This window comes from Rhinatrema bivittatum, chromosome 1 (genome assembly GCF_901001135.1).
Source record: "Rhinatrema bivittatum chromosome 1, aRhiBiv1.1, whole genome shotgun sequence".
Classification (NCBI taxonomy): Eukaryota; Metazoa; Chordata; class Amphibia; order Gymnophiona; family Rhinatrematidae; genus Rhinatrema; species Rhinatrema bivittatum.
In genome coordinates, this window is record NC_042615.1 from 35,743,461 (window position 1) to 35,771,220 (window position 27,760).

At 47.6% G+C, this 27,760-nt stretch overlaps 1 long non-coding RNA gene across 1 annotated transcript; it reads left to right on the top strand.

Moving 5' to 3' along the window:
- The first annotated feature begins 18,501 nt into the window (after window positions 1-18,501).
- On the top strand, window positions 18,502-22,078 carry LOC115087104. The gene is made up of 2 exons (XR_003855443.1): window positions 18,502-18,863; window positions 21,305-22,078. It is a non-coding gene; the product is annotated as an uncharacterized LOC115087104 (long non-coding RNA).
- The last annotated feature ends 5,682 nt before the right edge of the window (window positions 22,079-27,760 follow it).

Below are 27,760 nucleotides of genomic sequence, written 5' to 3' on the forward strand. Positions count from 1 at the left end.
GCCTACATGCTCTTTCCAGTAGCACAAAATTGGAAGGCTTATTTGCATACTTCTCCCAGCAGCACCTGCATAGGATACTCTGAGCTATCTAGCTTCAGCTTTGATAGCCCTTGCACTTTTTTTTTATTTAATAGTAGAGAACTGAAGGGAGTTAATTCTAGTGTCTGTCTTTCCCACCCACCCACCCCTAGCTCTTATCTAAATCACACTATTGCACCAGCCCTTATTGAGAGTTTAATCATCCACTTGTAGGACACTAGAAGATTAATTAGTAAATGCACCTGTAAATTTAAAGTACTCTAGAAACATAACATAGAAACAGAAATGACGGCAGAAAAAGACCAATCGGCCCATCTAGTCTGCCCAGCAAGCTCCCACACTTATTTTCCCATACTTATCTGTTTCATCAACCACCAAGTTCAGGGCCCTTGTTGGTAACTGTTTGATTCAAATTTCCTGCCACCCCCTGCCGTTGATGCAGAGTAATGTTGGAGTTGCATCAAAGGTGAGCATACGGCTTAATGGTTAAGGGTAGTAACCGCCGCATCAAGCAAGTGTTGCGTTCGTGCCTGTTCTTGCCCTCGCTCCACCCTCTCTACCTCTGTGGAGACTCCCTTCGGCTCTGACGGACAGATGCTGCCGCGGCTTCTCCTCGCCACTTCTCCCCGGAATCCCCGGGCTGGCCTGACGCTGCGGATCCGCCATGTTCCTGATGATGTACCGGCAAGGGCGCGAACATCGGGGGCGTCCCCCTGTAGTGACGTCATCCGCTTCCAACATAAAAGGTCTTCGTTTGCTACTACGAATTGAGTTAGCAAGGAGGAAACTTCTCTGCTGCTCTGCCTCCACAAACTTACCAAGGGGTACCCGATTCTTGGGGGCCTCGCTCTCTCTTCTTGATTTCAGACTGCTAAGACGGGATCCGGTACTCGCTCCTCAAGGGCCTACATCCCTGAATGCTCAGAAGACTCCTTACTGCCTGGAAGTGATCGCAGACGTGAATACTGTGAGTTCTATTGCAGATAGGAATCGGTACTCGCTCCACGAGGGCCTATGTTCCTAATCTCTGAAGACTCCCTTCTGTCTAAGACGTTATCACAGGTACGGAGAACGTGAGTTACTATTACAGATTGCAGATAGGAACCGGTACTCGCTCCACGAGGACCCTTGTTCCTAAAACCCTTCACAGACTCTCTTCTATCTCAGAAGCTATTGCATACCTATTTCTGGTACATTACTATTTCATATTACAGATAGGAACCGGTACTCGCTCCACGAGGACCCTTGTTCCTAAAACCCTTCACAGACTCTCTTCTATCTCAGAAGCTATCGCATACCTATTTCTGGTACATTACTATTTCATATTGCAGATAGGAACCAGTACTCGCTCCACGAGGGCCCATGTTCCTAAAACCCTTCAAAGACTTTCTTCTATTCCAGAAGCCATCTCATACACAGATATTGTGAGTTCTTATTCCAGACTGCATATAGGAACCAGTACTCACCTACGGCTCCTGTTCCTGAATATACTGAAGATTCTCTGTTGCATAGAAGCCATAGAAGGCCTCTTTAACCTCACGCCTTCCCCAGCAGGGCTGCCGCCGACCACGAGCCCAGAGCACAAAATCTCCCGCTTACCTCCGAGACTCCAGCAGGCCCTTAAGCTGGCCTCCAAGCTCCAGCCAATCGCGGCAACTCCCCACGCCAACCAATCAGCGGCAGCGCAGAGGGGCTTTAAATTTCCTCTCTTCTCCGGCGCCGCGCGCCGAAGGAGCACAACAAAGGGGCCCGCCCCTTTGTCCGCCCCTGTAGGGCAGCCATTTGCCTAGCTTTACCTGTTTCTCCTTGCCCTTTATTCTCTAGCTGACTTCCACACTTAAATTATAAAAAAAAAAAAATGCTCTCCTTTACCATCCCCATCATCAACAAACAGCTCAGAAATAAAGAGAAACCTCCCCCACTTCACACCATCCAACAGAAGAGGCTAATTCCTATCATTCTCTCACCGTTCACACAACTGCTAGGCCTCACATTATTCACCCTGACCCTTTTCAATGCCCAATCACTTTCTAAAAAATCTCACATACTTAATGATTATCTTTCGGAGACCAATCCCGACATCTGTGCTATTACAGAGACATGGCTAAAACCCTCGGACACAGTTCTTATAAATCAACTCCTGACACAAATATATGACATATTCTCGATCCCCAGACCTAAGAAAAGAGGAGGCGGACTGCTACTTGCAACTAAGAAAGGCCTAAAGATATCTCTTCAACATTCAAACCTAATCTCAAATCTAGAATGTGCGTACTTCAAATCCAAACAGCTCCAAATATGCCTCATCTATGCTCCTCCTGGAAATCTCGAAACCGACCCATCTCCCCTCATAGAATACATCGCCAAACACATCAACTACGACTCACCGGCATTAATAATGGGAGACTTCAACCTACATGTAGACTCGGTCAAACACTCCAACAACTGTGAAACACTCCTATCCGTGCTTCGACACATGGGCTTTAAACAGATCATTAACCACCCAACTCACAAAGCAGGCCACACTCTGGACCTGATATTCATTAACGAAGGTATCTCTCTCTCATCCCCTCCCACATGCACGCCAGTTCCGTGGTCGGACCACCAAGTCATCTCCACAGTCCTCAAGACATCGGACTCTCTTCCTCCTTCCTTCCCTAAAACCACGATTCAATTCAGGAAACCCTGCTCTTCAGACATCCTAACTAAACAACTAACCAAGGAAATGCCACAGCTACGCCTCTCGGATGTTAATACAGCCATCGACTCCTGGCACTCTATCACCAACAAAGTCGCAGACCAAACCTGCCCCCTAACCACCAAGGTACTCCTCAAGGCCCAAGATAACAGAAAACCCTGGTTCACTCCTGAATTGAAGGCTATCAAACTACTCCTTAGAAACAAGGAACATATTTGGCGCAGAAATCCTACCCCCACGACGCTAGCAAGCTACAAATCCACCCTCAACAACTACAGGAACACCATCTTCAAAACAAAGAAAGATCTTCGCAAAAAAAAAAATACATCATTTCATCTTCGATTCCAAAGCCCTCTTCTCCTATGTCTCAGCTCTCACCAAACCTTCTCCACCATCCATTCCAGATGACCAAGCTCTCTCTAAAGCCATAGAACTAGCCAACTTCTTTGAAAACAAAATTATCAATCTCACCAAACCACTCGCCACCCCCTACCCCACTATAACCCCCCCGTTGGCATCATCTCTTCTACAGACCGCAAGATTAGAGTAATTCGAGACCACCTCATCTCTCGAAGTGGAAAATATCCTTAAGAAACTTAAACTCTCCTCCCATCCTCTAGACTCCATCCCTTCGAACCTCCTCATCTCAATACCAAACATCATTGCAAAACCCATTGCAGAAATCATCAACTGCTCGTTTACCCAAGGTCTAGTTCCCGATTCATTAAAACAGGCCATCTTGAAACCTCTCCTAAAAAAACCCAATTTATCAACATCAGATCCAGCAAACTTCCGCCCGATAGCTAATCTACCCCTCATCGCCAAGATAATGGAGAAAATAGTTAATAAACAACTCACAGAATTCCTAGAGGAACACAAGATCCTAGCACCGTCTCAATATGGTTTTCGTAAATCCCGAAACACGGAATCCCTCCTGATCTCTCTTACCGACTCCATCATCCTGAAACTGGACAAAAGTCAATCCCACCTACTCATTCTTTTGGATCTCTCTGCAGCCTTTGATACAGTCAACCATTCAATCCTCCTAGACCGGCTCGGGGACATTGGTATCTCAGGCACTGCTCTTGCTTGGTTCCGTTCATTTCTCAGCAACAGAACATTCAAGGTAAAAATCAATAACAAACAATCGCATCCCATCAGATCTAATCTGGGAGTCCCGCAAGGTTCTTCCCTTTCACCAACACTCTTCAACATATACCTTCTTCCTCTCTGCCTCCTCCTTACCAAGTTGAAAATCAAGCATTACATATACGCGGATGATGTTCAAATCGTCATCCCTATTAAGGAGTCCTTACAAAAATCCCTTAACTTCTGGAACAACTGCTTTCAGGAAATAAGCTCCCTCCTCGCTAAGCTTAACCTAGTCATCAATAAAGACAAGACTGAATTCCTCATCATCTCCCAAGATGAAAACCTCCTCACTAGTAAAACAACCAATCACCCAGAGGACCAATCACCCAGAGGACCAATCACAGGACGAAAAACACTCTCTCCCTAACTCCCCCGCAACCACTCTGGACAACCTTAAAAACACGTCGCATGTAAGAGACCTAGGCGTGCTCTTGGACAACAAGTTGAACCTCAAAAGATTTGTCAACAATACGGCTAAGGAGTGCTTTTTCAAATTACAAGTGCTGAAAAAGCTTAAACCTCTTCTGCACGCATATGATTTCCGCCTAGTTCTGCAAGCAATTATCCTCACAAAAGTCGATTACTGCAACTCGTTGCTGCTTGGTCTCCCTGCTGTCACCATCAAGCCTCTCCAGATGTTACTGAACTCAGCCGCCAGGATCCTAACGAACTCAAAAAAGAGGGATCACATCACGCCAATCCTCTACAACCTCCACTGGCTCCCTATTAAATATAGAATCCTTTACAAAGTTCTGACCACCATGCACAAAACCCTACACAACTTAGCACCTATTGAGCTCACCTTTCAGCTTCACCCTAACAACTCCTTCAGACCGATTAGAAGTGCATACCAAGGCACTCTTTCCGTTCCTCAAGCTAAAACATCTCTAAGGAACAGAGCCCTATCCACAGCAGGTCCTAAGCAATGGAACACTCTCCCACCTAACCTCCGACAGGACCCCTGCCAAATTTCTTTCAAGAAAAAACTCAAAACTTGGTTATTCAAACTAGCGTTTCCAGATCCCGCATATTAACCAATCATATTCTCACCTCATTTCTCACCCATCCCATTCTCCCTAACAGTTTGACTTGACACTATGTGCTCTCAAACTCGCTCTTCCTCACCCTAATCCCTCGTTTCCCATTAGAGATCCACAGACTCCCTCTGTCCTTTGCAAGCCCTTGGTACCACATCCTCTTCCTCTCTCCCTTTTATTCAACCTAGCCCTAGTACTTGAATTGACCGCTTGTATAAATGTTTTGCTATGTGATTTCAATCTGTTTAAATTATTATTTAAGTTTTAAATTGTTACCTAAGTTGCACACTATGTTACTTAAAGATTTGCTTAGTTGTATCTTGTTCTTTGTAAATGCCCACCGGCAAGTTCTTACTGTTCATTGTAAACCGGTTTGATTTGTATCCAATGCAAGAAGATCGGTATATAAAAGCTAAAAATAAATAAATAAATAAATTACAGATATCTACAATTGCAAGTGTATAATGTACTACTAGTTATGTATCCAGCATACTCTGTCTACTCACTACCTATAGTCTCTCTCTACAGCTCAGCAACCCAGAGATCGCAGTTCCAGTATCTGAGAGACTTCAGCCCTGCCGGGCACATCAACTCACTACTGCCACCTCTGGTGGTTCTACTTCCTGTCTAATAAAGAACTATCTGTGTTTGTCTCCATACTCCAGCCTAGCCGGTGGTCCCTCTCAGTATATCCTCCTGGGGGCACTGTCATCTGCCATCGGCCCAAGGATTCACCAATTTCCACTAAATGTCTATTCCTTACACTACTAGAGTGGTATCATACAGACTGCCACTCTATGGGAGCGAACCCAAAACAGATCATTGACCCCCGCCTACGGAGTATTACAGACTACTCACATCTCCCTTCTGGAGGAGGTTATCCATAACAGATTGTTAACCCCTTAGCAGATTCACAACAGATTGCTAACTCCGCCTCCCTGGCGGCGTGATCACTAACAGATTGCTAACTCCTCCCCCTCGGGGGAGCTGGTCAATAACAGCAAGTTACCCTGATGCTTGCTGGTCAATAACAGCAAGTTACTCTGACCATTGTACACAAATCGATCCACACCCACAACTCCAAATGGTTAGACATTCCTTTTAGCACCCACCAATCCTCCCGGCCCACCAGAACCGCCTACCAAGGCACCCTCCTCGTACCTCCACTCAAAACTGCCCATCTCTCCTTCCACACGTGACCGAGCCCTCTCTATTGCGGGCCCTTCACTCTGGAACTCCCTGCCTCCAAGCTTACGATTAGAACCATGCACATTCTAATTCAAAAAGAAGTTAAAGACATGGTTATTCAAACGAGCTTACCCGGACTAACCCCTCCCCACCTCACGCCCCCATAAAGGTCTAATTTTCTAGTTCTCGCCCCTTTCTCCTCCCCATAATGTTTGCACTTTTTCCCCTTCATAAGCTACCTTAATTGCACTCTCCTTCCTCTTCTTAAAGCTACCCCCCCCCCCCCCCCCCCCCCCGTTATCAAGGTCACTCCTGCTTCTTTTGTTCTGCTAAGGACTCATTTACTCACCTGTTGTTTAAGTTAAGCTACCTTTCTACTCTACTCTTGTGTGACACCCCCTTCCCAGTTATTACTCCCTGTTAACATGTAATTTCTATCTCCTGTTCAAATGTAAACCGGTATGATGTCCCCACTAATACCGGTATATAAAAGTCTTTAAATAAATAAAATAAATAAATAAATGTTGTCTGAATGTAAATCCTGTTTTCCACATTTCCCCCTGCTGTAGAAGCAGAGAGTGGCTCTGTATATGCATTCAAAGTGATAACAGGCTTAACTGGTTTAGGGTAGTAACCGCCGTAATAAGCAAGCTACCCCCATGCTTGTTTTCCCAGATTGTGAAGTTCAGTCTTTGTTGGTTGTTATCTGAATGCAAATCCCCTTTTCCACATTTCCCCTTGCCGTTGAAGCAGAGAGCAATGTTGGGGTTGTGAAGGCTTATTGAGTAAGAGTAGTAATCATCAGGTAGTAGCCTCCATTCCAGTACTCCACCCCCATGGCTCTTCTCTTCATTCCCATCCTCTAGCCTTTATGGATCCACAATATTTATCCCACGCTTTGAAATCCTTCACAGTTTTTGCCTTCACCACCTCCTCTGGCAGAACATTCCAGGCATCCACCACCCTTTCCGTGAAGAAATACTTCCTGACATTGGTTCTGAATCTTCCTCCCTGGAGCTTCAAATCGTGTTCCCTTGTTCTACTGATTTTTTTCCCAACGGAAAAGGTTTGTTGTTGACCATGGATCATTAAAACCTTTCAAGTATCTGAAAGTCTGTATCATATCTGTTGCAATCGGCGGGGGCCGACCCTCACAGCCGACCGCACCTACCAGCACTGGCAGAGGAGGCTCTCTTCGGTACTCTCTGAGCGGTCCTCATCATCGGCTAAGGCAGTAGGGAGCCAGCGGCATGGCTCCCGCAGGGGCAGCCTTAGCCCCAATCTGACACAGGCTCCTCCCCCCACTTATAGGAGCAGCAACAGGAAGTAGTCCCAGGCTCCCAGGAACCACTTCCTCACCCAGGACTATATAAGGAGGCTTCTGAAGGATTGCCAGTGCCTTGCAATAGGTCCAGCTTGGTGTGTTTCCTGCCTTGCGTTAATTTCTGCTTTGGATACTGGACTCTGCCTTGCCTGCCGCCTGCTTCTGACCCTGCTTTGGATACTGGACTTTGCCTGCCCCTGACCCTGCTTTGGATACTGGACTCTGCCTTGCCTGCCACCTGCCTCTGACCCTGCTTTGGATACTGGACTTTGCCTGCCTCTGACCCTGCTTTGGATACTGGACTCTGCCTTGCCTGCCACCTGCCTCTGACCCTGCTTTGGATACTGGACTTTGCCTGCCTCTGACCCTGCTTTGGATACTGGACTTTGCCTTGCCTGCCGCCTGCCTCTGACCCTGCTTTGGATACTGGACTTTGTCTCTTTGCTGCCTGCCTTGACTCCGAACTGTCTATATCACTGCCCTGCTGGTAACTCTGGCTGCCAGCCCTGAGGTTCATCTCCCGCCGACAAGGAACCACGGTAAGCCATTTTACCTTGTCATTGTGGCCCAAGGGTTCACCGATTCATTGAATTGTAACAATATCACCCCTGCTCCTTCTCTCCTCCAGGGTGTACATATTTAGGTTCTTCAATCTCTCCTCATAAGTCATTTTATGAAGACCATCCACCTCTTTGGTCACCCTTCTCTGTCCCTTTGGAGATACGGTCTCCAGAACTGAACACAGTACTCCAGGTAAGGCCTCACCAAGGCCCTGTACAAGGGCATCATCACCTCCTTTCTCTTACTAGATATTCCTCTCTCTATGCAGCCCAGCATTCTTCTGGCTTTAGCTATCACCTTGTCACATTGCTTCACCATCTTCAGATCATTAGACACTATCACCCCAAGGTCTCGCTCCTGCTCCGTGCACATCAGCCTTTCTCCCCCCATCAAATACAGTTCTTTCAGATTTCCACACCCCATATGCATGACTCTGCACTTCTTGGCATTGAATCTCAGCTGCCATATCTTAGACCATTCTTCCACCTTCCTTAAATCTCATCTCATTCTCTCCACTCTTCCGGCATGTTCACTCTGTTGCAGATCTTAGTATCATCCGCAAAAAGACAAACCTTACCTTCTATCCCATCTGCAATGTTGCTCACAAAGATATTGAACAGGACCGGTCCCAACACCGATCCTTGCAGCACTCCGCTTAACACCGCTCTCTCTTCAGAGTAAATTCCATTTACCATCACACATTGTCTTCTGTCTGTCAACCAGTTTGCAATCCAGGTCACCACCTCGGCACTCACTCCTAAGCTTCTCATTTTATTCACAAGCCTCCTGTGCGGGACCATATCAAAAGCTTTGCTCAAATCCAAGTAGATGATATTGAGTGCTCTTCCTCGATCTAATTCCCTAGTCACCCAATCAAAAAAAGTAAATCAGATTTGTCTGACAGGATCTTCCCTTGGTGAATCCATGCTGCCTCTGGTCCAGCAATTCTTCTGACTGTAGATAGTTCACTATTCTTTCTTTCAGCAGTGACTCCATTACTTTTCCTACCACCAAGGTGAGAGAGCCTGTAGTTTCCAGCCTCCTCTCTGCTCCCGCTCTTGTGAAGTGGGACCACCACCGCTCTTCTCCAGTCACTCGGCATCACTCCCGTTTCTAGGGATCTATTGAACAGGTCATGCAGCGGCCCTGCCAGCACATCTCTGAGCTTCCTCAGTATCCTGGGATGAACCTCATACTCCAAAGGTCTGAAGGAATTAAAAAATAAAATTGCAGATATATTACTAATAATTTGTAAACTGTCATTATAATTGTTTATTGAACCTGAAGATCAAAGGGTAGCCAATGTGATACCAATATTTAAAAGGGCTCCAAAGGTGATCTAGGAAACTATAGACCAAACAGCCTGACTTCAGTGCTAGGAAAAATCATAGAAACTATTCACAAGCATAGAGAAGAATAGAGGAGTAGCAGACTAAGAACCAGAGAAGCCAAGTTCAAATCTCACTGCTGCTCTTTGGAAGCATGGGCAAGTTGCTTTACCCTCTATTGCCTCAGGTATAAAGTTAGATTATATACCCTCTGGGGATAGAGAAATACATAAAATACCTGAATGTAATCTGTTTTGAAGTGACACAAAAAGGTGGAATATAAATAAAAAAAAAGTAATAATAGGACACAACCAGCATGGGTTTACACAAGGGAAGTCTTGCCTCACGAATATGTTACATTTTTGAAGGGGTTAATAAACATGTGAATAATGGTGATCTAGTGGATTTAGGGTATTTGGATTTTCAGAAGGCATTTGATAAAGTCCCTCATAAGAGATTCCTATGAAAATTAAAAGTCATGGGATAGAAGGCAATGACCTATTGGTCATTGGTTATTAACTGTTTATCAAACAACGTCAGAGTCACAATGACAGAAAACAAATCAGCATATCAGAATACACCAGTAAATAGTGAACTTTCCAAACTGACAATATCAATTACAATATTGTAACAGACAAATATTGATTAAAGAAGCGTGACCCCCCTGGAAAGTGAAGACTCGTATTCCTGGGTGTTTTTTGTTTATGCCTCTATACCCCCCCTTATAGCAATTCCCCCATCCCCCATCCCCTACCCCCCCCCCCCTCCCTTATGATGCCCAATGAGATCTGCAATACTCAGTCAAGCGGCAATATACTGGTGTGAAATCCTAACATTTTTCCCCTACTGCTACAGTGGGTCTCAGTTCCTCAGCCTGAGTCTTCTGCCATTCAATATATAGTGCCCATGATCTTTTGAATCTCAGTAGGGTGTCATGTAACTTTGTTTTCGTTTAATGTAACTTTGTTTTCCTTTACCTTAGTTTATTTACCCCTGTTCGATGTAAACCGACCTGATATGGTATTTAACCATGAAGGTCAGTATAGAAAAATGTTAAATAAAAATAAAATGTATATGGGCAGTCAATCTATACATAGTGTATAAATTAGCCAACCTAGACTGAATATGGGCCTTCTGAGGAGTCTCAGGTTTGCGCCACCAGGCCGCAAGCCGCCACGATAATAACTTGAATTAAATGGCAGACCCTCTTATTTAGAGTGCATACATCTACAAAAACAGAAGTCTAGGATTTCTTTCAATCTTATACCCTGTGATTTACAATATGAAATCCAGGACAATATTCCAATAATCAACCACTTTGGCATATTCCCACCATATATGGAAGAAGTGTCCTCCTCCCACCTTGGCACCAGCATCGGTCGTCAAGCTCCAGAAACATCTTTGACAATCTATGAGGAGTGAGATACCACCAATAGAGCAATTTATAACCATTCTCAATGACTCCTGATGAAACCAGACTCTTTCCTGTCAGTTGATAACATAGATCCCAATCTGAGAGCTCAAGCTGCAAATGTATATCCCTTTCCTAGGCCAATATATGTCGCGGTTTTGAAGTCTTCTCTCCAACCAGGAGCGTATATATTCTAGATATCGCCTTGCCCACGCTATCCACTTTAGAGCAAAGGACTACAAAAGTAGACTTACTCCTATGAAGCTTTTTGGAATCCCCCTCGACCCAACAAAGGAAAGAAGCTGAGTTAAGGAAAACCTAACTTTCTCAACAAGAGGGTATAGCTGGGACACCTTCTCAAACGAATAAATGGAATTCCCAACTCACAACTGCTCCAACCGTGCAATCCCCATTCACCTCCAAAAAGTAATAGGAGACCTCTCCATCCCTGGAGGAAAAGGTTTATTAAGCAAGAAAGAAGTGTTGCGACCGTCGCTGCTCGACGCCCTCACTCCACCCTCTTTACCTCTGTGGCGACTCCCTCCAGGTCTGATGGACGGCTGGCTGCCGCGGGTCTCCATGCCGTCTCCCTCCGGCGTCCTCGGACCGGCTCGACGTTGCAGATCCGCCATGTTACCTGAAGACTTAGGGCGCACGCGCGCACTCTGATTGAAGTACCAGCAAGAGCGCGAACCTCAGGGGCATCCCCCTGAGATGACGTCATCCACTTCCAACATTTAAAGGTCTCTGATATCGCTAACAAACTGAGGTAGCAAGGATTCGCCTTAAGGATTTGCTAAGGACTCGTTTCGGCTATCCAAGCTACTCTGCCTCCTCGGACTTACCAGAGGTACCCGCTCCTCGGGGGCCTCGCTCTTTTCTTTACTTTCAGATTACAGATAGGAACCGGTATTCGCTCCTCGAGGGCCCATGTTCCTGGACACTCTGAAGATTCTCTACTGCCTGGAAGCTATCGCTGCTACAAACAATTGTGAGTTACCATCGCTCTCTCAGAGCTTTCCCTGGAACCAGGTACTCGCTCTTCGAGGGCCTAAACCTTTCCAGCTCCTGAGCTTCCTTGAGACCTTACATGAGTTTTGTCATCTAGTTCTGTTCATGAACTCTGCCTACTCTGCCTACTCACTTTCTACAGTTTCTCAACAGCTCAGCCATCCTGGGATCGTTGTTCCAGTACCTGAGGGACTACAGCCCTGCCGGGCATATCAGCTCACTACTGCCACCTCTGGTGGTTTCAAAAACTTGTTAATAAAAGAACTAATGTGTATCTGTCTCCATACTCAAGCCTAGTCGGTGGTCCTTCTCGGGATATCCTCCAGGGGGAATGGTCATCTGCCACCGGCCCAGGGATTCACCCACAACTATATCAGAATTACAGATTGCTACTCCCAGCTCTACACAGAGCTTTCCTAACAAGATTGCTAGCTCCTCCCTTTTCAGGCGCCCGCAATGCAGATTCATTACAGATTGCTACTCCTATCTGATTGCTCCGCCCATCCGGCATCAGATTCCTAACAGATTGCTAACTCCGCACGGAGATTAATAACAGATTGCTATCGCCAGTGGATCCGGCTTAATTATGGGATGTTGCTAACTCCAGTGGATCCGGCATTATTATGGGATGTTGTTAATTCCAGTGGATCTAGCTTCAACTTTGGGATGTTGTAAACTCCATGGATCCGGCACATCTCTCTGCCTTGCAGGCTATACTGGGTCTGGCTCAACGCATCTCAGAGCTGCAAGAAACTTTGAGAAACTTACTGCAGCATTTAATCAGCTACGCACACAGAAGATACAAGGCACAGCTTCTAACCAAGCAGGTCAGTTACAGGATGTAACTTTAAAGACTGCTGTACCACTGGCGGCTCCTATACGCTTTTCCGGAGAAATCCAGAAGACCCGGGGCTTTCTGAACCAGTGCTGCATGCACTTTACCTTACAGCCAACTTTATTTCCCACGGCTTTTTCGAAGACCACCTACATCCTGTCATACTTGGATGGAAGAGCCTTATCATGGGCATCTACCTTGTGGAAACACAAGGACCCTATTTTGCAGGACATAGAAGTATTTATGGACTTGTTTAAATCCATCTTTGATGACCCTGCTCGTATTTCAGTTTCCGGTTTTGCTTTGGTGGACTTGAAGCAAGGCAACAGATCACTGGCTGAATTCGCCGTAGAATTCAAGACTCTCGCAGCGGAACTTCATTGGGACCCCAATTGTCTCAAGACTCTCTTCTGCAGAGGCCTGGATACCCGCTTAAAGGACGAGCAGGCTGCTCGCCAAACACCTGACTCGCTGGACGAATTAATAGCCTTGGCCACTCGGATTGATCACCAGCTCCGAGACAAGGTGAAGGTGTTGCGTCCGTCGCTGCTCGACGCCCTCACTCCAACCTCCTTACCTCTGTGGCGACTCCCTCCGGGTATGATGGACGGTTGGCTGCCGCGGCGTCTTCTTGCCGTCTCCCTCCGGCGTCCCCCGGACCGGCACGACGCTGCGGATCCGCCATGTTGCCTGATGACGTAGGGCGCGCGCGCACTCGCTCCAATTGATGTACCAGCAAGGGCGCGAACCTCGGGGGCATCCCCCTGGGATGGGGGGCACCTTCATAGCTAGAGGAGGGGGAGAGACTATGCTTATTATACTAATTTATTTGTACGTACACGCCTTTGATGGAATTTTTTTTTTTTTTTAATGATTCTGCGGTGAATCGAGAAATAAAGTAAAAGATCTTGGAAAAGACGGAGGAACCGCTCTTAATAATTTACACTAGCACCGGGAATCAGTTCTTCAATAAGTCCTCGGCATCCCAACATCCCAGCGCGTGAGCTCTGGACATGGTACGTCCAGTGCTCAGGGAACCTTAACCTTGTGCATCAATTGTGCGCCCGCTCGAAAGCCCTGGCCTGTAGCTTTGAGAGCACGCACCTGTAATGAAGAAAGATTACTGCTGGGATGGGGAAGTCTACAGTAATTTGTCACTTACTGTAAGCCCTGACTGTGCTGCAGCAGCAGCCCCCTATCTCTCTGTGATAGATTGGAGAAAAGAGGATACCTCTCCCTGCAGGCTGCCTGGTATATTAGGAGCAATAAATACCCACTCATTGTAAAAGGCTGTGGCATTTGGCAGGACTGCCTCAGGCAGAATTTACTAAATGTCTTATTGAGCATTGGTGGCCTTGAGATTTGTATTCTTCTCTGGCTTGGAACCGTTTCATAAAATAACAGAAGAGCCACCGGAGTGCGTGTGTGTGTGATGGACTAGAAGAGCTGCAGAGAGCTTGCTTGATAAATGGGGAACCAGGTCCATAAAGGCTGCAGACGGTGGAAACAGGGCCGGCCCTCTTCATGGAGGGGGAAGCTCAGCAGCGGCTGCGACAGAGGATTTCACGGCATCCCTACTGGCAAGGGTGCTGAGGAGGTCCCGAAAACCCCCCCCGGCACATCCCCTTTGTAACAGTAAAATATCACCACTGTGGTGACCTGCCTGGGACGGCTTCCCGGAGGGCATGCAATACGAAATAAAAGTATTAATGATTATTATAACATCCCCTCCAAAAAAAAAAAAAAAAAGAGATTTCATTTTCACTGTCCTTAAATAGAATAAAGTGTTTGAGGTAAGGTTAAGAAAACGGGCGCGACTGCCAGCGTGGTGTTGGGCTTGTGGGGCCTGCTAGATTGTTCCCTGGGGTTTTGTCTCCCTGCCGGGGAATCTACGTCACGCAAGCTCCCTCCTCAGAGGCAGGAGGCGGGCAGCTCTGCAATATGAAGCGTGGGAAGTGGCATTCAAGCGACCCCTTTATAAGACTTTCTGGGGGAGGGCGGGAGGCTTAGGGACTGCCCTTCTCTTATTTACCCCTCGCTCATTCGACCGTGTTTCCCTTCCCTCTGCCCCCTCCTCCTCCTATTTATTTATTTATTGACTTACATTTGGGTCAATAAGGTACAGTGCGCTTTGGACACGCTAGCTTTACCCCTTATTCTGTAAACGCGCGTCCAACCCCCCCCCCCCGAAACTAATAGCACCCGCAACATGTAAATGCATGTTGATGGTCCTTTTAGTTATTCCCACACGATCCAGAAAGCAAAATGTGCAGCCAAGCCACACATTTTACTTTCAGAAATTAGCGCCTGCCCAAAGGCTGGCGTTAATTTCTGCCGGCGCCGGGGAAGTGTACAGAAAAGCAGAAAAAACTGCTTTTCTGTACACCCTCCGACATAATATCATAGCGATATTAAGTCGGAGGCCCCAAAAATAAAAAAATCCCCCCCCAAAAAACATTTTAAATCGGCCGGCAGGTCGGAAGACGGACGCTCAATTATGCTGGCGTCCGTTTTCCGAACCCGTGGCTGTCAGCGGGTTTGAGAACCGACGCCGGCAAAATTGAGCGTTGGCTGTCAAACTCGCTGACAGCCGCCGCTCCTGTCAGAAAAGAGGCGCTAGGGACGCGCTAGTGCCCCTAGCGCCTCTTTTTACCGCGGGCCCTCGTTAGCATATTCTTCCCCCCCTGAATCGCGTACCCAGGAGAGTGGCCTGTGCGCGTGCCGGGAGAGCGGGCAAGCGACCGCTCTCCCGCGACTTTTACTGTATCAACTCGTTACTTACTTACATTTTTAGGGCGGGCATTTCCCATCTCTTCGTCACGTCGTGGCTGGGTCGCGAGCTTGCGGCAGTGATCGTGTGTCTCTTCTGGCGAATTGCTTTAACTGAAAATTAAAAGGCACGCCACCTCCCCCGCCCCGCCTCACGTTACTAGGCACAGCTTTCGGCGAGGGCTGAGAGCCGCGTTACATCACGGTCTGTCAGAGGAGACATCGACGGTGGTGGGCATGGGAGAAGGGGGGGGGGGGGGGGGGGCACCTTCCGAGTCTACGGAAACAGGCCAGGGGATCCTGCCGTAGGTTTTAGGCGCGGCGGCGATAAGAATCCCCTCACCCGCCGTGGGCACTTGGAGGCCACCAAACCATGAGAGCAGGCGAGCCCGTGTCCGCAGGAAAACCCGCCGTTTTGACAAACATACTCCATAAGTCCGCGAGCGAATCCGCTGCAGGCCCTTGCAGAAGAAATTCCATGCAGAAAAAGAAAAAAACCAGCAAATTGTGTCTGTCCCATGATGATAAGATTTTAAATATTTTTTTATAATTACAAGAAAAGAGTAAGGGAATTGCACATGCAATGAACTAGATAGGTATTTGCCATGTTTTACGTGTGTCATTAAAACAGTCCTCAATAAATTCTGATGAAATAGTCACAGTAGAAATTTTGCTTCCAATTTTCAGCAAAACTGACTGACCTTGTTTTAGCCATTTTTATTGCTTTTGCAGTGGTGGGTTGGGTTTTTTGGAAGGGGGGTTGTGTCCAGCTTGCCTTTGCCTATGCCTATGCCTCCATCCTAGTCAGAACATGCCCAAGCCCCACTCACTGCCACTTATGATGGGGCCGGCAGGATTGGATTCCCCATTGGGCAGTGCAGGCACATGCCTAGGGACACTTCAATGAAAGAGGGGGAGCGGGGGGGTGGGCCCTGACCATTCCCCCCCACCCCCGCAGCTGGTCTGATACTACCGCACAGCTTAACCGATTCAAGGTAGGCCGCAGTCTGAGCCCCTGACCCTGAACCAGGTTGCCCCTTACCAGATCACTATGTTGTCAGAAGGAATGGCAGGAGCAGGTCCGGCCACTGCCGACAGCCCTGCCCTGTCTATACTGGCACCACAAGCACTGATGCAAAGATACCAGCACTCCCTGCCTGCTAATCTCACAATGCATGGAAAAGGCTGCAAGTGTCGAGGTGTGCTCTTCTGTGCTGGCACAGACAAGGTGGAGTAGTCAGCAGTGATAGGACCCACTCCCATCTTTCAGTTAACTGAGGGAGAAAGGGGGACAGTGGAGATAATGCTGAGGAAGGGGTAAAAAGAGAGAACACTGTCACCTTCTCGGGGCTGCTTTAAAATGGGGCACCCATAGGTAATGTTGGAGACCCTCCCTCAGAAATAATCATAGGGTGAAGGGGGGCTGTTCTCCTCCTGTAGAGATCATCGGCGGTGTGAGGGACCCGTACCCTCCCTGTCCCAGGTCCTTTCCTAACCTCAGAGTCACGGCACCAGCCCTGCAGCAACAGCAATTCCTTGAAGCAAAGTCAGCCCAGGGCTTGGGCCCTCTCAAGCACTGACAGGCCTTGCGGCAGCCCTGACCCCCCATGGGTATCCTGTTACCATGGAAACCCTGTAAGGGGCAGGGGCACCTGTCAGTGCAGGAGGGGCCCAGAAGTGCACTGACTTTGCTTCAGGGAATTGCTGTTACTGTAAGGCTGGTGTCAAAGCTGCTCTGCAGGACAAATGGTGCCACTGCAGGGGCAGGCCCGGATAGCAGCCTGGCAGGGCTGGCGCATCGCAACAGGCTAACTAGGCAGTCGCCTACAGTGCCAGCCATTAGGGGGTGGTAAAGAGCAGCCATAAGGGGCCGCTTGCGGAGCCTATCTCGCTTGCGGTCGAGAGTAGACTCAGTGGGCCGGGAGCGGTAGACACTTGGCGGGCCGTGAGCAGCGCCCATCCTACTTATGGCCGAGAAATGCAGACGCTTGGGCCACGAGTAGCATCTCTTGTTTGTGTGTGTGAATGAGAAGGATTGTGTGTGTAGGATACAGCAATTCTGTTAGTGAGAGACAGGGAGGGAGCCTGTGTAAGGGTGCGTGTGTGAATGAGACAAGAATCCTAAGTGTGTGTCAGAGAGGAAGCCTGTCTGAGTGAATGAGGTCGGAGCTGGGGCCTGGGGGGCAAGTGCAAGGCAGAAGGTTTGCCTAGGGCACCTAATACTCTTGCATTGGAGATGCTCTGGTGCCTATGAAAATTCATTGCCGGGGGCAGTTTCTTACGTTGCCTGTATCTAAATCCAGGCCTACTCCTCCTCTCCCACTCTACAGCATAGTTTGGAAGGGAGACTTCCCTCTTCCATCTCCTTACCTATAGGTGCGTGACTGGTAAATATGGCCCTTTGTGCAGGGCAACCAAACCTGCTTATGCCCCACTGTATGCAGGGAGTCTGATTTTATTCGTGAATTTTCGTAGATATTGTTGTGTCTTCAAACGCACAGTCAGATTAAAGCAGCCCCTAAGTGCACGGTGCAGCCCTCAGGTATCCCAGTCTTTGCCAATGAGCCTAAATCCCAGCATCGGAGCCATCCTGAAATGTGGCTAAAAGTTGCTGGTGGAAGCACTAAGTGGATGCCTGAAGCACCTCCGTTCTGGGAGGGGCAGCAGCAGGACTGGGGCAGCATCCATCGGGCTCACCCCTGCAGCCCAAGAGAAGAGGCGGGCAGGGAGAAGCAGCCAAGAACTGGGAAGGGGCCGGGCACCTATTTAGGCGCAGACAACTGCCTACAGCGCAGAATTTGGAAGGCGCCAAATATCCAAGCCAAAGAGGGCCCGGCTTGTGCTGGCTTTAGGGCCCTGGGCCAGCACGGGGGGCGCCAAAACCTTCAATTCGGCCCTGCCTATCTCTGCCCCGACGTCACACCCGCCTGCCCGGCAGGCCGAGGGCACAGAAGAGCAGCAGGCGAGAAGCGCGTGCCAGGTGACAGCAGGCGCAGGGCAGGGCGGGAAGGTGGAAGCCATGCGCGGGAGGCCGAGGGCACAAAAGAGCAGCAGGCGAGAAGCGCGTGCCAGGTGACGCGTGCGCACGTGACAGCAGGCGCAGGGCAGGGCGGGAAGGTGGAAGCCATGCGCGGGAGGCCGAGGGCACAAAAGAACAGCAGGCGAGAAGCGCGTGCGCACGTGACAGCAGGCGCAGGGCATGGCGGGAAGGTGGAAGCCATGCGCGGGAGGCCGGAGCAGCGCTGTGGTGTGGAGCTCCAGGGTCGTTGCTTCCTTCCCCCGCGCCTCCGTACCCTTTCTGCTTCAAGATAAAACTCGGCGCCTCCCTGGCCGCCCCACCTGCGACAGCGGCTCAAATCCAGGGCGCGGGGTGGCGCCAGGCTGAAGTTTGGCCCAGGGCCTCTACTAGCCTTGCGCCGGCTCTGGGGCCCAGATGAACAGAAGCAGCGTCCGGCTGTCACCGACTGCGCAAGACGCTCTGCCTTGCCTTCCCTTCGAGCTTGAGAAACTGTAAGCACCTCCTACACACCTTTCCCAGCTTTTACACAACGGAAAACAAAAGCCAGCATTCCAGGACTCTGCCATTCACATTGTCAGCCCAATTAATTGGTTTGCGAAAACTCCAGATGGTGAGGGAAAACGAAAAAAAAAAAAGAACCAAACCAGATTAGCACAAGAAAATAGAAAACAAAAACTGCGTCAATATGTTTTTTTTTTTCTCAGTTATTTCCTCTAGGCCCATAGAGAAATACAATTAAAATATAATCAGAGCCCAGCACCTGCATTCCCCACCAAGGATGAGGCGGAGAGATTGGCTGTCCAGCTGCACGCCACAGCCCCCGTCCTTCCTTACTGCTACCTTTAATGGGCTTTGATGGCTTTCATTTAACCAAAGGCCTAATGAGTGCCTCTTGCTAACTGTGGCAAACCGGTTTTTATTCACAAGTAATTGAAATTATGTTTCGCAGGCACTTACAAACCCTCTCTCCGAAGGGGCTGCCTTTTGTACTTTTTATTATCTCCCCTCATTAACTCTCCGAGACGCGCGGCTGCCGGCGGAGTTTGGTGAGCCAAGAGCGACATCTAGTGACGGTAGGGTGGGATTGCAAGGCGCAGCACTGCCGAGCTGCTGACAGCCTTAACCCCCCCCCCAAGGTCTCATCAAGAGTCTCCCATTCCTTACAAGACAGATACGGTTAAAGATTGCCCCAGTCTGTTGCCCTTAATATCGGGCTTCATTCTCAGATGGATATTTTTAAGCTGGGAGAGCACTGCTTGGTAAAAGAGCCACTGGTCAGCAGTGCCTCCCCTCAGTTCTCAACAAATGCCTAGCCCGGGGCAGAGGCTACCCAAACCGATGCTTGCACCCTCTCCCCCACTCTTCACCCCAGCCTCGTCATTCCGGTTAAATTGAGCGTCGGCTGTCAAACCTGCTGACAGCCGTTGCTTCTGTCAAAAAGGAGGTGCTAGGGACGAGCTAGTATCCCTAGCGCCTCCTTTTACCGAGGGCCCTCATTTACATACATACATTATTTTACTGGATCGCGCACCCAGGAGAGCGGGCCCGCTCTCCCGTGAAGTTTTCTGTATCGGCCCGCATCTGTTTCATAGGGAAGGAATTACAAAGAATTGGACCTGCAATAGAAAATGCAGATTCCTTTGTGAGGGAACATCAAGGAGGCCGCGTTGAGATGATGTTAACTGGCGTGAGGGTCGATACAATTTCAACAAAGAGTTGAGCCATGGACAGGATCTCAAGGAGTTTGAAAACCTCAGAAAAAAAATGAAGTGGCAGACTGTTGTGAACCACCTAAGGGGTGAAAACTTCCCTGCACATGGTGATGGGTGATTATCCCTGCCCTGAACCCCTCTCTGGTTCTGTTGCCCAGCACCAGTTGCCCAGCACCAGTTTTCCCTGCCTTAATCCTCTCCCCCTGCTCTACACTAGTTCTTCCTACATTGGCCCCACCCCCTTATTGCCAAGCTCCAGTTTACCTTTCTATTCTCTCCCCACTTCACAACTGCCCAGCACCATTTCTCCCTGCCTTGTATCCCTCTTCTTCCTCCCTCTGCTGAACAGCAACTACCCTCCCCCAACCTTTCATCCCTCCCCCCTTCAACCGGGCCCAGCAGAAAATAAGTCACTACAGTGTTCTCCCTTCCAGTCCAGACCTGTCCCTATGTCTTCTTTGCCATTGGTGGTGTGGATCCAGCAGCTTGCTTCCTCTTCCTCCTCCCTTTTCCTTTCTTTCTGGGAGCAGCAGTGCTCAAGGGGATTCAAGATTCTGGCAGCACAGCATGGCACTGAAGTGGGGTTCTGGCCTCTAGCCAGAGCAGCAGCATTGTGAGCCTTCCATGCTCAGCAGATGCCTTTCTGTGTCTACGCGGTTACCACTGCTGCTGCTTTGCATCCTGCCCCATGCCATTGGCTGCAGTCTGCAGTTGAAGATGACAAGGAAGAACTGCACTGCAGGACAAGCTGGGCTGGGATGAAGGTGTGGGTAGGGAGGGCCACCTGGAGCTGACATGGCAGCGCTCCCTTTGCCCTCAGGCATGAGTTGACCGGCACCTCCCACAGCCTAGTGCCCAGGAGCTTTGGCCCACCCTGCCCTCTCACCCTGGCACCTCACAGCTTCTCCTTCAGTCCAAATCATGGAGATGTGAAATAGTGAGTTCCGCTGATATATAACCCTCTGGCCACCAATTTACCGTGTAGAAGGTTTTAGTTTCCCTAGCAGGGGCAGCACATTTTGACTACCAGTGTTGACGGGGAAGGCCTGGGACAGATATGGGGTCAGAGAGACTTCCTTTATTTTTGAAGAATCACTTTCCACAATATCTGTTTTTCTGAGCTGGGAGTTTTTTCCTCCTTCCTGGACTTATGTGGTTTCTTTTTTCTTTTGTGTAAAAGAAACTTTCTTTTAACTTTTACTGGTTTTCCTGTTAACTAGGGGAAGGCGTTTAAGAGAATAGCTACAAGAGCGCACACAGAGCTGTTGATCTTGGGAGGAGTACAAGAATTGTCTCCTCAGATACTCTGAGGAGAAAGACAGATGTGGAAGAAGAAAGCTAGAGCAGTAGAGGATACCTGTGACTGATTGGACACTTAAATCATTTACTTACAACTGCCCCTTACCATGGGAAAGGAGAGGAGAAAAGATCAAGAACTTGAGTGCATTGCCTTTTGCATCCATTGATACATTTGAAAACCGAAGAAGTCATTTATTATGAAACTTGGCTGTAACATTTATATCTGAAGAGACAGCTGCAAAGATAATTTCATCACTGCACATCAATTCAGTAAAAGCATTGCTGGAAACCAAATCGGTTTTTCGGGTGTTCCTGCTATGTAGATAACTCCGCACTCATCACTGCAACGCACAGGACCTAAAAGACTTGTTTTCCCCCGGGTTCAGGAATCCTGGAGATCAAAGTGAATTACCATCAAGGAAAGTGAACTTTAAAACTGTGTTTGAGATGTGGGCCTCTAGGACTGCTATCTGGGAATAACCAGTGGATTCCATTTAGGTACTCGTAAGTATTTCCCTAGTCCCAGAAGGCTTGTGTCACTTGTCTTCTCCCCATAACATAAACAGGAGGGGGGAAGGGGAAAAAGTCTGGAAGGAACATAATGTAATGTACCAAAGTTTGATGCATGTAATTCTATTTGCTATGTAATGTGTGGTTAAAGTTAATAAACCATTTGAACCCCCCCCCCCCCCCCCCCCCCCCCAAAAAAAAATGGATTGTCTGGCACTCATTCGTTCCCTGTCACTGTGCCCTGTATTCCTCCTTGGGGTTTCAAACTAGTGCCAATTTATCGTGAAGAGACAACAAAGCATCACAAGAAATGTATCCTTTAGCTACATCAGCACCATGGGATACGCAGAACTGATGTTTCTTCCTGCTAGGCTTGGCCTGAATTCAGCAGTATCAGTATTTGAGGGGTGAATGTGTTATTTGGCTATTAAATGTCAATTGAGAATAGGGATGTGCATTCATTTGAAATGAAATGGGAAATGAAACATATCCTATTTTGTTTTGTGTTTTCAAAATGAAATGATAAAAAAAGTCAATGAGATTTTGTTGTGGTTTTTTTGTGTTTCGGTTGAAAATAAAATGGGGGGAAAAACCCTCAGGCATCAGTGACAGGGACCCAACCTCCACACCAGATTCCAATGCCAGGGCCCAGCCCAGAGGCCACCCCTGAATAATTGACGAGGCCAGGAACTTCCCCAGTTGCCACTTAACCCATCTGTGGGGCGTTCCAACAGTGCGGCCGGCCAAAAGGCCTAATGCTAAGGCCCAACCCGGATACTGTGTTCTGTCGCAGGGTCCTTGGCCTAGACCAGGGACCAGGCCTCCAGATGCCTTTTTCCATTGATGATCCTCTTCAAAATGGCACCCTTTGCTTGGAGGATGTGCCAGATGTGTCTCTCCATCATCTTCCTCCTGAGCGGAGGGTGCCATTTTGATGTATGGCTTGGGCATAGGCTGAGGCCCCAGCTATGGGTCCTAACCCATGGGCCTGGGCCTCAATGTCGGGACCCGGCCTGTAGTCTGGGCCTCGGCATTGGGCCTATGCCTTGGGGCACCCGCATCATCCAGACCTCACCACAGATAGGGAAAGTAGGGGCTGGGAAAGGACCAAATATAGGCTCCTATTCAAAAAGGTCTGTTAAGTGTTAACGTGCCAAAATGTGCATTATTAGAGATCAGGCCCCACTGAAAATAATGAGGTCTGCACTAAATATTACGCATTTTGGTGTTTTAACACGTATGCACCTTTTTGAATAGGGGCTATTTGCTGTGAATTTTAAATATTTGCAACCCCAGGGATATACAAGACATCTAAAACTCACGAAAGAGCTACAGTAGTCACGAATGATTGAGAATCGCTTCCCTGGAACACAAACTCTCCTATCGGGAGGTGCAAGTTGGAAAACAGAGCAAACTGAACTGCTACGGATCCCTACACAGAAACAACATTGTGAGAGACTGCCCAATCTTGGACGCAAATGCAGAACACATAGGCCCGGCACTTCTATCAGGGAAATTAAGTGGTCGCCTACAGCTTCAAAATCCTGCCAGCGCAAGGCCCAAAGCCAATACTACGAAAGAAGGGGGTGCGCTCTGCTCCAGCCACAAGCCTTCTGGGAAATACTGAGAGTACGTATTGAAGTGTTACGAAAGGCAGAATATAAATATCAAATTAGGAGGGAGTTCCACGTGAGGCGGCACTAGAGGCACCTAGCCTAGCCGACCCTGAAATAGCACCACTCTTTTGACATCAAAAATCCTGCATAGTTCAGCTGGGTGAAGCTGGAAGAAACAGGCCGGGATGGGAAGGGCCTAACACTTTTTCTCTATAAAACAGACCTGAGCTCAGGAAATCAAAATCTTACCAAGAGTGCCCCTCCCCCTTTGGTGTGCTGCTTCAGCAGCCCCAGCTGTTCAGTCGACTTGTTCCGGTGCCGTCCAGTGACGTCACGTGGCACCAGCTCCGGGAAGGAGCAGGAGAGGAAGGCAGGTGAGTTTCAAAGCCCAGATACAGGAAACAAATGTTGAAGGTGTCGTCTCCACTGCGAAGCCCCCTGCACAGTGTTATTTAAGAATATATTACCTGCAGAAAATAGAGCCAGGAAGAGTAGCAGTGGTATTTGTCAGTACTTCCACACTATTTTAAATACAAATAGATTGCACATAGAATACGTGGAATTAAGGGTCAACAAACGAGTTGTAGGTGATAGCCTTTTTGTTGGAATAACAATATCTGTGACTGCTGTTGCTATGTGCTTGAAGTCATTGGGCCCAATATTCAAAACGCTATTCAGCCAAATAAGCAGGACTTATGTGGCTAAGTAGCGGCTGCTGAAGTGCCTCCGTTCAGCAGCCACCACTTTGCCATACAAGTCTCTATACGGCTAAAAGTTGCATGTACTGGGCGGATCAGGGCAGAGCGAGTTAGCCGTGTAATTTATACTGATACATGTAAGTTTAGACGCCCCATAAAGCAGGTCTAAGGTTAGCTGGTTAGACTTATCACTCATATATTCAGCGGCTTCGCCGTACCACTGAATATACATCATAACTTAGCCAGATAAGTTCTAACCAGCTAAATTACTTACATGACCAGCTTTGAATATCTACCCATTTGAGTTTAAAATACTAAAAGTGTGACAGCTGTAGCAGACTAGAAATCTGTTGTCAGATGCACTGCAAAGTATTATTTATCAATAAGAATATAACTACAGTAGCTCAGAGCTGTTTGCCAGAACTTCCTCAGGAGTAAAATGTTTCTGTATTTTTTTGTGCTGCACTGCATGCAGAGTTTGGCTTATTGGTGTTTCCATTTCAGTTTTTATCTGCATGGTTTTCCTTTTCTAATTTGTGGTCCCTCTTTCTGCATTTGGTGAGGCTCTGTCTTTGTCTTATGCTTGTGTGACCAAAATCAGATATTTTCTGTGTAGAGACCTTTGTTGGTCCCACTGGTTCTATTTCCCAATAGGAGATGTGCCGATGTTCTATCATCTGTTGTAATATTTTTCATGGTTAATGTTGCCATTTGAGCCCTGGGAGTTAGCGCTGTTGAGATATGGCAAGTTTGTTTTATAGGTTCTGAGTATCTTTGGGGCAGAGTTTTGTGCCTGGGTGGTGGAGGAAGTTTGTGTTGCTGTTACTGAGATGACATCAGTGGAGCAAGCCACAAAGTAAGGACAAGAATCAATCTTTATCAACAACATAAAAGGTGACAGAAAAAAACAGAATCACAGCTCAGTAAGTGAACCCTTCTCAAAGGAAGGTCGTGCTCTTAATAAGCTCATAATCGAGGTACTTGGAGGGAACTTTAATACACAAGAACAGAAAATTTGAAATTAGGATGATCAAACCCTTTGAAACAAACGCAAAAGGACTTAATAAGGCCACTGGCTTTCTCACCCGTTATCAGATATGGGCCCTTTCGACTGTACAGTTTTACTGTCTCATTCCCCTCTGGCATCCCATCTCTTCCCTTTACTGAGCTGTAATGGCACAACACAGACATCCTAAGACCTAGCTGACTCCGCTCCATTTAAACCCAGTGTAAGTGCGCTGTTTCTTCATTGACTTGATGAAGGAAGAATAACTCTTGAAAGCCAATCGCAGATGTATTGCGTTAGTCCAATAAAAGGATATCACCTACAACTTTGTTTGCTGACCCTTAATTCTGCATATCCAAGGGACTAACACGGCAACCCCAGTTCTCTCATCATAAAAGTTAAGCTTTTCTTTTTTACAGCCTGCAATAGATCGAGCTTTTCAACTTAGACATTTTTCCAGCTGTTCTACTGCATTTGTCATTTTATATTAGTTTGCTTCCACGCAATCTAATATAGGTTGGCAAGACCAAAAGATCATTGTGCCCTCATCAAATTAAACGTAAGAGCTGTCTTTGCACAAAGGAAAATGAAGCTCCAGTTGTACATCGTTGTCTAGACGAGTCTCACAATTTTGAAGACTTGAGGTGTTTTGTTATCGACAGAATAAAACCTGTTTTGTCAAGATGGTGAGCGTGAACTCTATGGCAGAAAGAACAACAACAGATTTCTCTTTTGGATACTGTTGTCCTTCACAGGACAAATGAGCTATTGATTGACGTTTGTTCTTATGAACTGTAGAGCTTCCAAGATGTTCTTTTGTTTCCACATTATTTTTATCATTGATTTCAGAACTATTTAGTGATATACATTGATGCATTTTGATGTATCTTCTGTCAATTTATTCAACAGAAACATCATTTTATATATATAGAGAGAGTAATTGTTTAGTAAAATGTAGTGCTGATATATATATACACGGCTCATCACAGATTGTATGCATGTCCATAACCCCGATGCAAAACGGGGGTTAGAGCGTCCAAAACTCCATGTCCAATCGAGCGCGTAGGTAATAGCGCTCATCACATGTAAATTCATGATGATAGGTAATAGCCTTATTTCCCCCCAATGCAAAAAAAAAAAAAAAAAAGGGCACCCAACACACATTTTAACCTGCAAAAATTAATGCCTGTCCGGAGCAGACTTTAATTCTTGAGGAGCCCAAAAATTTACAGAAAAGCAGAAAATTCAGTTCTTCTGTTCCTTTTTTCGGTTTCTCTGACTTAATATCGTGATATTAAATCGGAGGAACCAAAATGGGAGAATTAAAAAAAAAAAAGTGTGCGCCAGTGGTCAGGTTAGGGAAAGGGATGCTCAGTTAACGAGCGTCCATTTTCCCAACCCTGGCTGTGCACAGGTTAGGAAAAGGGACGCTCCTAAAACTGAGCGTCCCTTTTCCTAACCGGCTGACAGACACCTCTCCTGGGCACCCGCTGCTGTGGAGGCACTAGGGGCACTCAATTTCCCCAGCGCCTCTTTTTACCACGGCACCCGATTTAAATATTAATTTGGGTGCCCGGGAGAGGTGAATCGGCGCGTGCCAAGGGAGCGTTTAACGCGTGCCGATTATTGCATCGGCCTGTAGGACAGAGAGAAGCCCTACTGCAACATTCATTTGGGAGCTTATTGCTCCGAAGCTTGACAGTAGGAATGGCCGGAGCCAGGGCCAGTGCGAGGGTCTGTAGTGTCCTAGGCAGACCAATGTAACACCCACCCTGAGTTGAAAGTGCCCCTCTTACAGTGGATATATAATCATGTTCTCCCTCAAATTGCGTACCGCCATCACCTCCTGCTTTATGACTGCTCTCTTGGCATTTCGAAAATGGTGCCCTCGTGTGCCCCGCCCACTTATGGCTCCCTAGGCGACTGCCTAGTCCCGCCTAATGGTCGTGCTGGCCCTGGCCGAAGCTCCAGAGCTCAGAGCCAGCTGCAGACCTGGAGCCAAAGTAGAGGTGATGAGGTTTTTTTTAGCTAATGCTCCAAAGCTGGAGCAGAGCTGGAATCAGAAAGGGCAGGGCTCTGGAGCTTGGTGCTGCTGAAGTTCTGGAGCTGCTCCTCTCTCTGCTTCCTTAAAATACTGATAAAGTTTATTGAAAATAACAAAAAGCAGTCTGTAATTCATTTCACAGGAGTAAAACAATATAACCTCATTCTAACTATTTGGGAAAGAACATTTTTATTAATGCCTTCCTATTCTTGGTTCTAGAACTGGTTATATAATCAGTTTGAATTCCTACGAATGTGTGGGGATTGGGAGGAGGTTAGGTGGCAGAATGCGTGGGGTTAGTTTCACTTTGTCCAGAGTAGGCGCTGCTTGCTGGGATCGACATTATGGCTGAGGAAAAGCAAAAGGAAAATGAATACAGATGTTGCTGTTTTGAAAGTTTACATCAGGGTAAAGCACAGTGCAAACCCTGCCATGAGAGGCTGACTGAAAAGGCTTCTAATTAGATGAAACATCTGGAAAGATCACTCAAATATTTACAAAAA